This window comes from Tursiops truncatus, chromosome 9 (genome assembly GCF_011762595.2).
Source record: "Tursiops truncatus isolate mTurTru1 chromosome 9, mTurTru1.mat.Y, whole genome shotgun sequence".
NCBI lineage: Eukaryota > Metazoa > Chordata > Mammalia > Artiodactyla > Delphinidae > Tursiops > Tursiops truncatus.
The window spans coordinates 16,524,131-16,540,511 of NC_047042.1; positions in this window are offsets into that span (position 1 = coordinate 16,524,131).

Below are 16,381 nucleotides of genomic sequence, written 5' to 3' on the forward strand. Positions count from 1 at the left end.
GGAGGTGAGGACGTAAAGTAAAAAGGCAATAAGTGGTCGTAAATATTTTTGGGTTCCGGCCAGACTCTGTAGGGGCTGTGTTAATTTTTTCTTTCCTGCAGCCTTTCACAGGTGGGCCTGGTCAGGATGTTTCCCCTGTGCTAAACAAAGGTATTTTAGCTTAACACGCAGGCATGGGAGATGGGGTTCCTGGAGATGCGCCACTGTGTATACTTGAAGCTATAGGCACCATCCCTTTAGTGAATAACTTGCAGCAAAAGCAATAGAATACAAAAGTTAAAGAAAAAGAAACAGATCCAGTATGGAGTCAGATTTGTTCTTCCTGATTACACCCTCACCAACCCCGACAGCCAGAGAAGATGCTCTCCCTCTTCCCCTTGGAAGGGCCTTTGCTTGTGTGACAGACTGTTGCCTTGGGAAAAGAAGCCAGAGTTCTCTTAGCATCTTGACTCTTTTTCTTCTTCAACCTGAAATTTGTTTTACTCTTCCTTTCTCTGGCTCAGGTTTTCCAAGGTTCCCTCCTGGACTGTCTTGAGACTTCCCTGGTATAGACTGCCTGAAGTTTTCCTGCTGCCTCTGGACACTTTCCCATTTAATTATTTAAACTAAGATTTATAATAACTGCTTGTTCTGGGTAAAAAAGGAAACTAGGAGCTAACATTCATAATGTGCAGCTCCCTTCTGAGCTCAAGAGGTTGCCGGGGGCCGGACTGTGTGATGCTTGCATTTCCTGGTGCGTCCAGGTTTGCTGAGTGTGTTCGTGTGATTGCCACACCAATGGTGTGAAGCTGGCAGAGAAGGAACTATCATACCTGTTTTACAGAGGAGGAGACAGAGGATAACAGAGTCAAGTGTCATCTGACTTCATGTTTTGGCCTTAAACCTATGTATCTGAATTTTGCATAAGAAAACCCATTGTTTCAGAATAGAGTATAAAAGTTCAAATATAGAGCCCAGGTTAATACTGGGTGTTGTCTCAGTCTGCTTGGGCTACCATAACAAAATAGCACAGACTGGGTGGCTTAAACAACAGAAATTCTAGGGAATAATTAAACTCAAGGTGTGGTCTTGAGAGCTCAAGGTATTAGGAGACTAAGGTGGTTTATGTATGGTCTTCTGCAAAGTGCTCCAGAAAGAAGTGGTGACACAAGTGACTGAGTTTGAGGTGAATGTGTAGTGAGGTCAGAGTCAAGAATGACAATGAGAGACTAAAGGCAGTATTAAAATTTGGAAGTGGAAATGGTAGGATTCTGCACACAAGCGGACCTTGAAAATACAGCACAGCTTCTACCCCAGATGACTGCAGAAAAGTGGGAGCCTCTGCGAGAGTGGACAGCGGAGTTTCATTCTCTGCAAGGATAGCAGAGGACCTAGAGTGTGGGGAATATCTTTGAATAATAAAAGTGTTTGTTTACCATCAAACACGGAATGACAGCCAACAGTAGGTCTTAAGAAGGAGGCGAATAGTGGGAACTTGGGCTTGAGGGGGAGAGTGGGGAAAGGGATAGATGATTAGAGGGTTTTGCAATGCTGATAATATCCAAGGATGGTAGTGGGGTGGCTGGAACTCGGATGCAAGTTGGGTTAACGTTGGTGCCGCGAACCTGGCTGTTCTCCATGCATAGGGCCCTTTGCAGTTCTTTGTCCTTCTGTGGGCAAAAGTGAAGTCGACGGGGACACAGGGAACTCTGGGACTTTTGTTCCCTCCTAAGGGAGTAATTTTCCACTCTAATCTAAAGAAGCAACTCTCCTGATAGGAATATCCACTGAGGGATTAAGTGTTAATCTGAAATTTTAATGCCATAAATACTTTAAACATTAAGCATTTCTCAACTGTTTGCCTTTGCTACACTCTATAAACTGAGGTCAGATAAAAATGTGCATCTGTGAAAATGGTTTTCTGCAGAGTGTTTATCAATTATAATTTAAATTTATATAATGAAACTTTTCCCCTGAAAATATACATATTGTGGTTTTGTAACAAGGAGGAAGAATTCTGTCGGTGTGAATAGAGGGCCTATTTGGTCTAAGTTGGCAAAGCAGAAAGGAACATTCTTCTTTGCTAAAGGATTAGGGAAGACTTAAAATAGTCATCAAAATTGTCAGATCAGGAATGTTTTTTGTTTTTGTTTTGCTTTTTTTGCGATACACGGGCCCTCACTGCCATGGCCTCTCCCGCCGTGGAGCACAGGCTCCTGGACGCACAGGCCCAGCAGCCACGGCCCATGGGCCCAGTCGCTCCGCAGCATGCAGGGTCCTCCCGGACCGGGGCTCGAACCCGCGTCCCCCACATCAGTAATTGGACTCTCAACCACTGCGCCACCAGGGAAGCCCCTGATCAGCAATGTTTTTCTGCAACATACAAAATTTTCATTAGCTTACTCACCATGATTTTGACATTGTCTTCTCTCTGTCATTCAGACCTACTCCTATATCACCAGGTGATGATGAGCCAGAAATTATTTGGGGAAAGCCCCAATTCTCTCACAACAGATAAGTGATTACTCTCCAGAGAAACAGCTGAGGGTTCTTGAGCTAATGATCAAACCCCTGAGTCCACATCTAGTTTGTTCATTCTGACCCCTGGGGGTCGGCTTCTGCAAATGCATCTACACGCTGGGACAGTATACACGTGACTACACTTCGGCCGGCACTGCCTTTAAAAAGAACTTTCATTGAACTGGAACAAGAATGTGGAGCCATTTATTACCAAACTGAAGAGAAAACAGGTATTAAAAGGCACCTAAATGCAAAAGTGAGCTCATTGAAAAAATAAAACCAAACAAAGGACTCTGGAATTTACTGGTAATTATGATTCCCCAGAAAAGGATGTATTAATTTATAGGGTGGTTAGGGAAGGCTCTATGATGAGGTGACTACGTCTCAGCTTTTAAAACAGAAAAAAATGATAACCCAATGGCCAGTAAGGTGTTACCTGATTGGCCTAAGATGTCACCTGTCACTAGAGTATTTTATTCAATACTTGACACAAAGTGCATTGGGATAATCCATTTGCTCTCTACATGTGGCTGGAAAGCAGGCAGGGGGTGAATATGTGTGAGACGTAGAGGAGGATTCTTGGAGAAGACGGGCTTTGAGCTGAGCTTTAGGGAATGAGTAAGGTTTTGACAGAAAGACAAGGGAAAGAATGACATTCCAGGCTGAGGGAAAGACTTGAACAAAAGCCCAGAGGTACTGGAGTACTTACTGTGCTTATTGCAGTTAGGTACAACAGACTGTGTTAGTTTTTTATTACTGTGGGAAGAGGGAATAGGGCATCGTTCTCAGTCCGGAAAACACACAGCACCTGAGGTATCTCAAGAGGAGAAAATTTAATGCAGAAAATTGGTTCCATGGCCAATGGAAGAGCTAAGAAGTCCAACAGAGGTGGTGAGACAGCTCTAAGTTTATCAACAGCAGGAAGCTGCTACCTCCAATCGGGCTGGAGGGACAAAGAGTGATGTTATCAGAGCCTGGGATCTGGTACCATCTTGTGGGAGCAGCAACCAGAGTAGACCTGCCTACAGATGCTAGGTCCATGGAAGACCATGTCCCACGGCAGCTGGCGATACAGTCAGATGATGATCTGAGCCGAGAGAGAGAGGGAGAGATACCCTGGCTTCTTCCCAGCTCCTGCCAGGACTCCTGCTGGCCAACTCAACAGGAAGCTGAAGGGCAAGGGAGCTTGGGAAATGTAGTTTCCTCTGACAGAGCAAAGGGAGAAGGGCGGGGAGTGGCTCTGAGAGCGGACAGGCAAATTATCCCCAAGGGGGTGAGGGGAGCAAAAGAGGAAGGGCAAGGCAGTTCTGATTATAGGAGATTATAGGCTGAAAGGGAGGGGCGGATAAGAAACAAATCATGGCAGCCTTTGGTGGGCTAAGGAGTTCGGGCTTTATTTTTTTCTCCAAAAGGAGCCACAGCAGGATTAAAAAAATGAATTTCTTTGAGTTTTTAAAATTATAAAAATAATATACATTCATTATAAAAATATTCTAACAGCACAGGAATGTGTAATATAAGAGTAAAACGTAAAGGTTCTTGAGTTCCTTTCTGAGTGCCTTGCTTCCCACCCACCACCCCACTCCCCAGAGGTTAGGAGTTGGGGATACTACACAGACACTCTTGAGGTGTATACAAATACTACCGCCACACACACACCACTACTACTAGTACTACTGCTACTTATAGATATAGGCATAATGTGCCTCATTCATGTATTTTAATATGTATGTATTTTATGTACATATGAATACATAAATGGAGCATATTTATATTGCATATTTGTATGCAATATTATAATACATGTTTATATTGATATTGAAATGCTTAAATGGACTCATATTCAACGTTCTCTTCTGTCATTTTGTTTTTTCCACTAAAAATAAATCTGGGGCATTTTCTGTGTCAGTAAAGGCAATGTATACATCTACCCTTGGTTTTATTAATGACTGTATAGTATTCTACAGCATGGAATTTATTTAACCAGTGCCTTATTAACAGGCATTTAGACTGTTTCCAGTATTTTGTTCTTAAGATCAATGTTGCAATGAACATCTTTATACATACTCTTGTATTTTTCTCCAAGTCTGTAGAAATACAATTGCTGGATAAAGGGGAAGGTACATTTCTAATTGAAAATATATGATCAAATTACCCCCACTAGCAGTGAATCAAAGAGTTTCTCCCACCTTCTCAGTGCTGATTGTTATAAATGAAGTCTTAGCTGATCTGATAACTTATGTTGATATTTAATTTTGTTTAAAATTTATATTTATTGAATTATAAAGAAATAAAATATTTTCCCTATATTTATTAGTCATTTGTATGCCCTTCGTGCATTTTTCTATTGAAAGGTCAACTCCTTTCTTACTGATTTTTAAGAGCTTTTTGTATTTTATAGAAATTAGGCCTTAGACTTTCACTTTTGTTGCAAATATTTCTATTTGTCTGTTGGCTTCATGATTTTTCCACCAAACATTTGCTTCTAACTTTCCCCCCATTTGCTTTTAATTATAGTCAGTAGTTTTTTAATGCCGTCAGAATTTTTTTTCGTCCTAGAAAAGCATCTCCCAGTACTGTAAAAATATTCATCCATATTTCTTTCTATTACTTTCATTTTTTATATTTAAATTGCTGACCTATCTAGAATCTATTTTGATATAAGGGGTGAGTTACAGATTTTATTTTACTTTTTTCCACATAGCTGCTGAATTGTTCTAAAAATAGTTATTAATAATAACATTTTTTCCTAACTAATTTGAAATGCCACCTTTATCATACACTAAATTTCCATATATATTTGGGTCAATTTCAGGAAAAATTTTTCTCTGCCTCTTTCTACATGAATCCCATATTTTACTTAAAGTAGCTTTATTTTTTTTAAATTTTCGTATCTGGTAGGGCTAGTCATCCCTCATTCCTTTCATTTTTCAGCTTATTACACACGTATTGTTACATATGCGTTCTCATGCAAGGTTTTCTGAATAGAAGACAGCCATTCATGATGATGATGATGATGACAGTGCATTTATTGCATGCTTATTAAGTGCCAGGTCTTGTTCCAAGTGCTTTACTATTATTGATTAATCTCTGCTATGTTGTGAATACTAATATTATTATCATTTCCATTATGGACATGAGAAACCGAGAGGGTGAGGCCCTTATGCCCTCCTCAGTATTTCTTAGTTTAAAAATTTCAAGACAAGGATTCATCTTCATCAACTTTCTGTGCCAGGATACCTCATGTGTCATTAGCCAAGCTATGGACTGGCTCATATTCAACCATCTTCGGGTGAGGTCACAGTCTCTTGGAGCAAAGCAGAGCTCCTTAGCTTGGACTGTGGTGGGACAGGCATCATGGCCGATATATTTGGTACATCCTCTGAATTACATCATTTGGGGAGTGCTTTCTCTTTTTGTTTGTTTTGATTTTATTTGTATTTTATTGTCTGCTCTTGGAAAAGAAATCCATGTCTACTTAGGGATTTTGAATATGAGCAAATAAACTTCAATAAAACTTCTTGGGGCCAGAATCAACCTGCCTTATAGGAGACGTAGGTGAATTCATATGGGATCAGGGTGTTTTGCCATGAACCAACTATTTAACAGGTTCACTAGAACTGCTGGGCAGTCAAACTTATTAGCGAGCTTTATCTGGTTGGCCTATCCAAGACTAAACTCTCAGGTTTAATAGTGGATATGATATTAGGTTGCAGCATTAGTAGTTGAAGCATTAGAGGAAAATGAGAAAATATAATGGATATGACACATGCTACAAATAGATGGCATTCACGCCCAGAGTATTAAGAGCCTTTATAACCATCGTCTAAAAGAAAAGGTTTTTCTATAATTCTGCCAGAGAGAAACCTCACTGTTTGCTTTGAGAGAACATTCCATTAATTCTGTGGTGCATAAAGGGAGTTGGAGTTTTGCGTTTGTGAAAGTCTCAAATATTTATGCATGACATTTGTGGATATTAAGGTGTTAGTATTACCTGTGTTTTTACCGAAGCTATCTAAAGAATGATCCAAGTGTTGAGGGAATCTAAAAACACCTGGATCTTTTAAGCTCACAGAGAGTTAAACAGTTTTCTACTAGAGTCTCTGGCTTACTTTTGAAAGCTTCCTCTGCTCTTCTGACTTATCGTGGTTTGTTCTTTTAGAGGATGCAAATCTCCCCATGAAAAGAGATCAAAGTGCTGGAGTATCAGAGGGCTTGAGTGTTGTTTTTAACCAGGACAGCAAACTGGAGAAAATGATGTATAATAGTGTGTAGAAGATCTCATATTGGGATGATTGTTTAATATTTGCATTTTATTCAAATTCTTAGCCGCTCCGGGAATTAAACACGGAAGGAAAGCTGTAGGAAAATCATCAACTGAATACCCATGCTGATGGCTGACACTTGTCACGCTCTGCCTTGTGTCCAAGTTATTTGTGCCCTTTATCCCCTCATTAGACTCTAAAAAGATCCTCGAGAGTTGTATCTAAGTCATCTTCTTAACCCCCCCAGCGACATAATGTATTCACTAATCATTGTGCTGAAATGGAATTTCATTTAAAGACAAAAGTTTCACAATTTTAAGGAAACTAGGATTCCATGAGCATAAGCATCTGAAAAAAAGCACAAATTAAGGACAACATTATCTGGAGAAAAGGCTATCTTTTTTTCATGTGGGATCTTCCCGGACCGGGGCACGAACCCGCGTTCCCTGTATCGGCAGGCAGACTCTCAACCACTGCACCACCAGGGAAGCCTGAGAAAGGGCTATCTTAGTGTGGCAAGCTCTTACTGCATTAAAATGAATTATAGTTATTCCATGATCAAACTTTTCTAGATGAGGAATGCCTCAGCCAAAACACTCTAGGACAGCTTTGGAGACAATGAATATGAAGTATAACCTGAGGGCAGGCTACCATCTAAATATGCTGGGTAGAAGGAAAACTGATAGAACCCCAAATTAAAAGTCTCATATTGCTTTTTATCCGCCACTCTTCTCTTTCTCTTTTCTAAATTCTTAGAGAACTCGCCTCCCGCAGGAAAAGTTATTTTTTCAGCCCCTTTCCTCACACTCGCCAGTCACTGGTTTCAGATTTTCGGAAGACTGTGGTGTCTTAAAACCTGCTGATACTAAAGGCATCTGGCAAAGAGAAGTTAATAACGTTAAATTAAGGCACTTAAAAGCACCCATGGAAAGAAGAAAAGGACCTTTTGAGTTTGGCAAAGCTGTAAAATAGTAATCAATATACCATTTTTTAAGATGACGCTGTTTCTAGTAGGTGATAATTTTCCTTTTGTTTGCAGTTCGTTTGCCACAGTATCCCTTGAAATTGATAGGGTCAGATCATCTCGTTTTAGAAATAACAGGGAGAAGTGAAAGCAGAGAGCAAGTAACTCATTTGTACAGCATCACTCTTGTCCTAAATTATCAATAAGATGTGAGACTTTTGCTCAGACTTTGCAGTAAAGAACCAAGCCCAAGATGAGACCAACAGAACAGAAGCATAATATGTTAGTACCAGAGTCGTCGTTCTACAATAGAAAGAGATTAATGTTAGTCTAAAATCTAATGTGAGGTTGGCCTTAGGGAAGACTCTGTTGGTTCCTGGAGTTGCTGTCAGAACTGGAGTGGTTTATTGAGGCACCTCGTGTGTGCTTTTTTTCTTAAGGGCCAGTAAACAGAACAGATTTTCATCTAGTGTCATTACACAGAGGTCACACCTGAAAACAAGATAGGTAAGCTGACTTAGTAAATTGTTGACTCTTCTGATCTTAAGTTTCAATGATAGGAGCATTGATTTTCCTGGTATTATCTCCAATTTGCATTTATCTATCTATCTATCTATTTTTATTGAAGTATAGTTGATTTCCAATGTTGTACCGGTCTCTGCTGTACAGCAAAGTGTCTCAGTTATACACATACAAACATTCTCTTTGATTTACCATTTTTAAATATAAAAGTTTTATTGAGATATAATTTACATACCATACAATTCACCCATTTAAAGTATAGCAACAGAGTTGTGTAACCATCATTGCAACCAATTTTAGTACATTTTCATCGCCTCAAAAAGAAACCCCATAACCACGGATAGTCACTCCCCTACCACGCCCTGCCCCAGGCCTGGGTAACCACCAATCTACTTTCTGTCTATAGATTTGCCAAATCTGGACATTTAACATAAACGAAATCATACAATATGTGCCTTTTGTGACTGGCTTGTTTCACATAAACTTGGTATGATGTTTTCAAGGTTCATCCATGCTGTAGCATAAGAGTACTTTATTCTTTTCGTTGCTGAATAGTATTCAGTTGTACACCACGTTTTAATCCATTCATCAAGTGGTGAATTCTGTGTTTCTAATTTTTGCCTGTTATGAATAATGCTGTTATGAACATTTTGTACTAGTTTTTATGTGGACATAGTTTTCATTCCTCTTGATATATAACTAAGAGTGGAATTGCTGGGTCATATAGGAACTTGATGTTTAATCTTTTGAGGAACCATCAGACTGTTTTGCAAAGCAGCTGTGCCATTTTACATTCCCACCAGTAGTGTATGAGGGTTTCAATTCCTCCACATCCTCAGCAACGCTCATTATTCTCTCTTTTTGTTTTTTTTTGCGGTACGCAGGCCTCTCACTGTTGTGGCCTCTCCTGTCATGGAGCACAGGCTCCGGACGCGCAGGCTCAGCAGCCATGGCTCACGGGCCCCGCCGCTCCGCGGCATGTGGGATCTTCCCGGACCGGGGCACGAACCGTGTCCCCTGCATCGGCAGGCGGACTCCCAACCACTGCGCCACCAGGGAAGCCCTCATTATTTTCTTTTTGATTAACTGTCCTAGTGGGTAGGAAATGGTATTTCATTGAGTGTTTGATTTACATTTCCCTGATGGCTAATGATGTTGAGCATCTTTTCATGTGCTTATTGACTATTTCATATTTTCTTTAGAGAACTATCTATTCATATCCTTTGCTCATTCTTAAATTGGACTCTTAATTCTAGTCCGTTGATCTATGTGACTATTCTTATGTCAGTATCACATGGTATTGATTACCGTACCTCTGTAGTTAAGTTTTGAAATTGAGAAATGTTAAGTCTTCCAGCCTTGTTTTTCTCTTTTGGAATTGTTTTAGCTATTCTGAATCCCTTGCATTTCCATAATTAGAATTAGCTTGTCAATTTCTACAACAGAGCCAGCTGGGATTTTCCTGAACATTGTCTTCATTCTGTAGAACAGTTTGGGGAGTATTGCCACCTTAACAATGTTATCTTCTGATCCATGAGTGTGGATGCTTCTCCATTTATTTAGGTATTCTTTAATTTCTTTTAATAATTTTTTTTTTTTTTTTTTTGCGGTACACGGGCCTCTCACTGTTGTGGCCTCTCCCGTTGCGGAGCACAGGCGCCGGACGCACAGGCTCAGTGGCCGTGGCTCACGGACCCAGCCGCTCCACGGCATGTGGGATCCTCCCGGACCGGGGCACGAACCCATGTCCCCTGCATCGGCAGGCGGACTCTCAATCACTGCGCCACCAGGGAAGCCCTTAATAATGTTTTTATAGTTTTCAGAGCATAAGTTTTGCACTCCTTGTTAAATTTATTCCTAAGTGCTTTATTCCTTTGGATGTTATTATAAATCAAATTTTTTCTTTATTTCTTTTTCAGGTTGTTTATTGCAAATGTATAGAAATACATTTGAATTTTGTACATTTAATTTACTTTTGCTGTAAGGTAAACTTATGCTGGTAGCACAAATAGCTGCAAGATTTATTTTTTGTTCTAAGTAGACTGTGCTAATGAAATAACACATTATAGCCCAAGCAGTGTCTTTGTTTTATCCTAACGACTGAAATATGTCATCAAAAAGCAGATGCACAATGCAGTCATTTAAACATATCGTATTCATCCCATAGATGGTTTCTGACGCTCAAGTACCCCTGGAACAGGTGAATGGCATCATCTATTTCTACAGGTACTTAATTTTCTCCAGCAACAGCTGATAATTAACTAAGGGCTGGCGTCCTAATTCTCTTACTTCAAGTCTTGACTCTGATGTTAATTCCCCACAAGGCCCTTCCTGACCCATCTATATATGGTTGTCCTGCTGCATTTACTTGGTAACAAATCACCTTGTTTATTTCCTTAATGACACATTACAATCTGTAATTACCTCATTCGTTTACTTTTTATCTCTACCATACCATGCAGGTCCATGAGAACAGGGACTTGCCCTGTATTTGTTCACTGCAGAATCCCCAATGACTCACTCATACTAATTTTTGTTGCACACGTGAATAAATGGACTTTAAAAGCATAACACAGACAACTGTAAATGGACTGTAAAAGCATAACACAGACAACTACTAAACACACAAAGCAACAAACAAGTGACGCTACATCACACTTGTATACGCTTTTGATGGACACCCAAAAGGCTTGTAGAGATGTGGATGTGATGGGTCAGAAAGACTCGCTCATGAGCTGAATGCCTCGCCTCCTTATATGAGCCTCACAGCTTGGGTTCCAAGTTGCTTTCCTACAAAAAAAAAAAATCAGTTAATACATACCATAGATCTTTAGAGTTACCCATCAGTAATTGAACTCATGGATGTTAGATCTGCTGGTGTCTGTGGTGTATTTTGTGGTTGTCTAAGGAAAGTTCATGAGATAATTTTTAAAAATCTGAATACATTTAGATCCTAGTAATTCTAGTTGTCACAATATCAGCCGTTTGATTATTTAGTCCAATTAATTAGACATTCTGAAATCTTTGATTCCGTTCTGCAGTTTTTCTATCCAAAACTGTGTAAATTCAAAGTATTCTCGAGTCAATTGACATACTTGGTAAAGGCAAAATATTCCAAAAATTCAAAATATGCCCTACATATTTCACTGAGATAAATATAAAATTTTAAGAGAGTTCCAGGAAATCTGAGAAAAAGGGAATGCAGCTTTTAGTTATGAATCAATAGCATATTTCTCTTGTGATTCGCAGAAACAGAGGGTTGAACTTAGAGGGCAGGGCTGCTGAGAAAATGATGAGCCTTTATTGAATTTTGCAGGTGAGCTGATGGTGGCTCTTGCTTGCACAAATCCTATGTTAATTTGGGTTGCTGGCTCTATTTTCCTTCTAAGAAGAGCAAAGGCTAGGAAGGGTAACAATCATTCATCAGTGATAAACATTTGAAGAACTTGAGCTCTTGTGTTTTAGAATATTTGAAAAGCCAAGTTGCTGCAAGAAAGTTTTTCCTACATACTACTTTATCCAGATTCATTAGGCGATGTGATTTTTTTCCTAAATGTGAGCCAGGAAAAGATACAGGCAGGAGACCTAATCACTCTGTCTCTGAAGGAATTGTCTGTTATTAATTCTGAATTCTGAAGATTTTCCATGGATCCTGGCACATACATGTTTGATAATCACGTTGAAAGAGAAAGGACATTATCGTGAAAGTCAATCGGATACATTCAGGCTTGACCTCATGGCATCCTGAGTGGTGAGGATGACTTCAGGTGGAAATGGGGCTATTGTTTTGGAGGCCTTGCTTAATAAGGGGTCTGGAGTAAGTGCTGTTCTGGCTAACAATTCTTCCTCTTGTCTCTCCACAACTAGTCACTGTTATAGTTGTACTCCTGACCTATTAGAGTCATGCAGTTTCTTCCATATCTTAGAATGATACCCTCTTTCCCTGTGTGATTTGCTTGCTTTTCATTTGTTCTGTTGATGTTGGACATGGGGGAGGACCCTGAAACCAAGATACTGAGCTGATGCCTTAAGATGTCAAGAGTTCCCAAAGAAGAAATAACATGGACCTCCCAAGATAAGCATCCCTAAATTAGAGGAAAAGGTTAAAGAGGCAGGCTGATTTCTTCCAGATAACAGCCCTGGTTGTTATGAAGGTGGGAAGGGGAGGAAACAGGAAGAGGACGGTGAAGTGCTACAGTGGGAGGACTTACTTATGTAAGTCTCCTGGTTCACATTATATCCCTTCGAGCCAAGTAGGAATCGTCCTCAACCTTGCTCCTGTGGCACTTTGGGAATCAACGTATCAATAATTTCCTAAAATTATGCAAGATCTGATAGGTTGGGTTTGTTTGTCTTTGTAACTCTACCCAAGAGCTCTATAAGATCATAGCTATTGAAAAAGGTCCTGGAACTGACACCAAATATGCATGGCTCTTTTCCAGGCCATTTTTATCTAATCTGAACATGAGAGCATTGGGAATTTGAATTCAAATAACTAATGATAATCAGTGAGCTATCTCCTCCTGTTGCCTGAGGAATCCCCACCGCCCATTCTGATATACACTATAGGACTTCTTCCACTTCCCTTTGGTAAGCCAGAACTGGCAAATGCTTCAAAAGATGCCGAAAGCTACCTGGGAGAATCTTTCTCATAGAACCAGCCAGTAAAGAAAGTCTTGATACTACATAACCTTAAGCAAATAAGCCCAGTCACTGCTCCTAGAGCTACAGCTGAGAAGCCCTGGACTTGACCCTTTAATAGATGGCGTGGGCAAGGGGTCAGGGGGAGAATTCCCAGGCTGCAGCACCTGCTTCTTGAGAAGGTGCATGTGCAAGTTTCTTTAGAAAAGGTTTCCAGGGAAACAATAGAACTTCCATTCTTTTTTTCTTAAATATACTGAGCACTAAACGTGCCTGCTGGTGCTTGGAGTTCTCGTTTGAAGTCAGAAGCTGCCGAAGAAGAGTGTTTGCATGAAACACACCCACATAGTCAGAAATCGTTCTTTATGCTTCCTTCACTAAATGTCAGCTGCATACTTAGCTGGAGAGAAGTAAATGACCTGGGTTCATCTGTGCGGTGAAAGATAGAGAAGATTAACTTGACTTGGTTGAATTGCCTTTCTTCCCTGTTATTGTGATGGCTACTAATTAATGATAGTGATGTTTGCATTCAGCAGTTGTGTCCTACCAGTTAGATCCTATATTAGGCTATGTAGAAAATGTGAATACAATAGAATGTCTTTATGTATGTTTTTTAATATGCAAAGATATATTCAAGCAAGAAAATCAGAAAACTTGACCAAAATGTTTCTATACCTACATATCTCCATTCATGGCCAAAGACTTTCAGAAACTTAGCCTGTTGCCCTTGTTGCCAGTGTAGTAGGGATAAATCTTGGCATCCACGTTTTCACCATGTCACCCCCACATCCCTAATCATAACTGATTGGCCCTGAGGTGGACACCTGACCAAAGCTGAGCCAGTCGTAACGTTTTTGTTTTTGTTTTTGTTTTTTGCGGTACGTGGGCCTCTCACTGTTGTGGCCTCTCCTGTTGCGGAGCACAGGTTCCAGATGCGCAGGCCCCGCGGCCATGGGTCACAGGCCCAGCCGCTCCGCGGCACGTGGGATCCTCCTGGACCGGGGCACGAACCCGTGTCCCCTGCATCGGCAGGCGGACTCTCAACCACTGCACCACCAGGGAAGCCCCAGTCGTAACCTTTAATGCAATTTAATTGGACCTCAAAGATGCTGGAGGTTTAAACTAGACCATCAAACCAGAGGAGAGCTGAGAGGCAGCCCTGCTTAGTTACTGCTCAACCAACCGGAGGAAAGCTGGTTTGCAGGGAGAGAGAGTTTTGTGGGTTTTTTTGGCTCTAGAGTGAACTTCAAAATCGGTCCAGAAAGTGAGCCTTCCTAAATTATATTTTATTAGGCAATATAGATAAATCTCAAAAGCATTATGCTGTGTGGAAGAAGCCAGGCACAGAAGACCACATACTCTATGTTTCCATTTATATGAAATTCTAGAAAGACAAAACTAGTGATAGAAACATTTCAGTGGAGAGATGGGAGGGTATTGACTACGAAGAAGCATGAGAGAACATTCGAATGATGGAACGGTTCTGTATTTTGATTGTGGTGGTAGATACATGGGTATATACATTTGTCAAAACTCATCAAATTGCACATTTAACGTGGTAAATTTTATTTTATGTAAATTAATCTTCAATAAAGCTGGTGGAAAAAGGTAAATAGGAATTAGTAGCCTTGCCAGTTGATTCCAGTTGGTCTGACTCGCTTTAGGCTCAGAAGAACCCAGGGACTAAGTTCCATTGATTAGAATAACTCATCAGAGAAAGATGCTATTTAGATTTCCTTGGTATCTGATGTTGGCATAGAATAGAAATTATTTCTCCTTTGAAGTCCTACTCGGAAGACACCATACTTAGAAAGTTGTTAAGATTTCCATCACTGTAAATACTCCTGAGGAGTATTTACTCCAAGGATGATGCCAATTGAACTTTTCATTTCGATTTCTCAAGATTCTTCAGCCTTCCTTGAAAAGGAGCAGAGAAAGGGCAGCTTTCATTTATTGAGCAATAACAGTAATGTAGAGCCAGACACTCTACTTAATGCTTCACTTTCATTATTTCATTTCCTCTGCACAGTAATCCTGCAAATGAGGTACTGCTGTCCTCCCAGTTTACAGAGGAGAGGGCTGACATTTAGAGAGATTAGACAGTTTTTTCAAGTGACAATCAGTGCTTGAATTTGGAATGGTCTAATGCCAAAGCCACTTAACTACTCTCTTTACTGCCGCACCTACTCCAGACTTCTCCTGCAACATCTGGCACAGACTCTCGAAAGGATTACCGCCAAGGTACTGGCTAATCGTCCAGCATTTCCACTAGGAGCTCTCAAGGCTCAGACTCCTTTCAGTCTCCATAGATTAAAGGAGTCAAAAACATCTACCCAACGAAACCTGCAGAATATTCTCTGTCACCGTGAAGAATGATTGCCTAGGGCTTCCCTGGTGGCGCAGTGGTTGGGAGTCGCCCTGCCAGTGCAGGGGACACGGGTTCGTGCCCCGGTCCGGGAGTATCCCACATGCCGCGGAGCAGCTGGGCCCCGTGAGCCATGGCCGCTGAGTCTGCGCGTCCGGAGCCTGTGCTCCGCAACGGGAGAGGCCACGACGGTGAGAGGCCCACATACCGCAAAAAAAAAAAAAAAAAAAAAAGATTGTCTAAGCAATTGGAGGTGCTTCCAATAATTATCTTCTCTGGTTTCCAGAACCATGAGTTGGAGAGAGGTCAGCGGTTTGGCAGTGGTTTGTGGACATGGGATTTCCCCAGTGGAAGCCCTCAGTAGCCACAGGCTGGTTGTTTTGTAGCACAGGTGCTTGGTGATGATGCAAAGGCAAGCTGCTGGGTGGGAGGCCCGACTGGTCCCTAACAGCTGGTGTTATACATCTGGCGATGGGAGGTGCTGTTCAGCCACAGACCTTGCACGTGGCTGGAAACGGTGGAGGTAATGGTGGGTGCATCTCTGCAGACAGTAGGGACCTATTTTACCTCTTCAGTGTAATCAAAAGAATTCTGAGTTTCATTCTCTGAGTATAAAACTTCTCCGATGACTGGCCATCTGCTGTGAAACACAGAGGAGTGCTTCTGAGGTGCTGCAAGGGGATTTTATGTTCCTTGGCAGGTCCCCATCCCCATTACATCCTCCAAGTTAGATCAACCCGTGCATGATGAACTCAGACTCAGAGCCCAGCTCCCAGAAGAGAAAATTCTTACCAAAGCAGCAGGTAGTGAGATTTAAGCTGCACTAATAAGCAAACATGTAGGAAAAAAAAATCTGACATTCACGAGAAGTGAAAATGAGGCAGTTTGCACCTCCAAGGGGAGCCTTAACCATGAGCTAGAGAGCTCAGCATGGCCACACGGGCTGCACAGGTTTGAAGAGCTGAGAAGAACTGAGCCGGGCAAAGCATTGCTTAATGATTGAAGAGAGCAGCGCTGGAGGCCCCCCTCCAAAAGCACTGACAGCCTTAGCGTAAACAGATCACAATCAGGCAGGGTCCTGTAAGACAGGAGACTTCGCCATTGTCGTCTTGATGCCAAGAAATT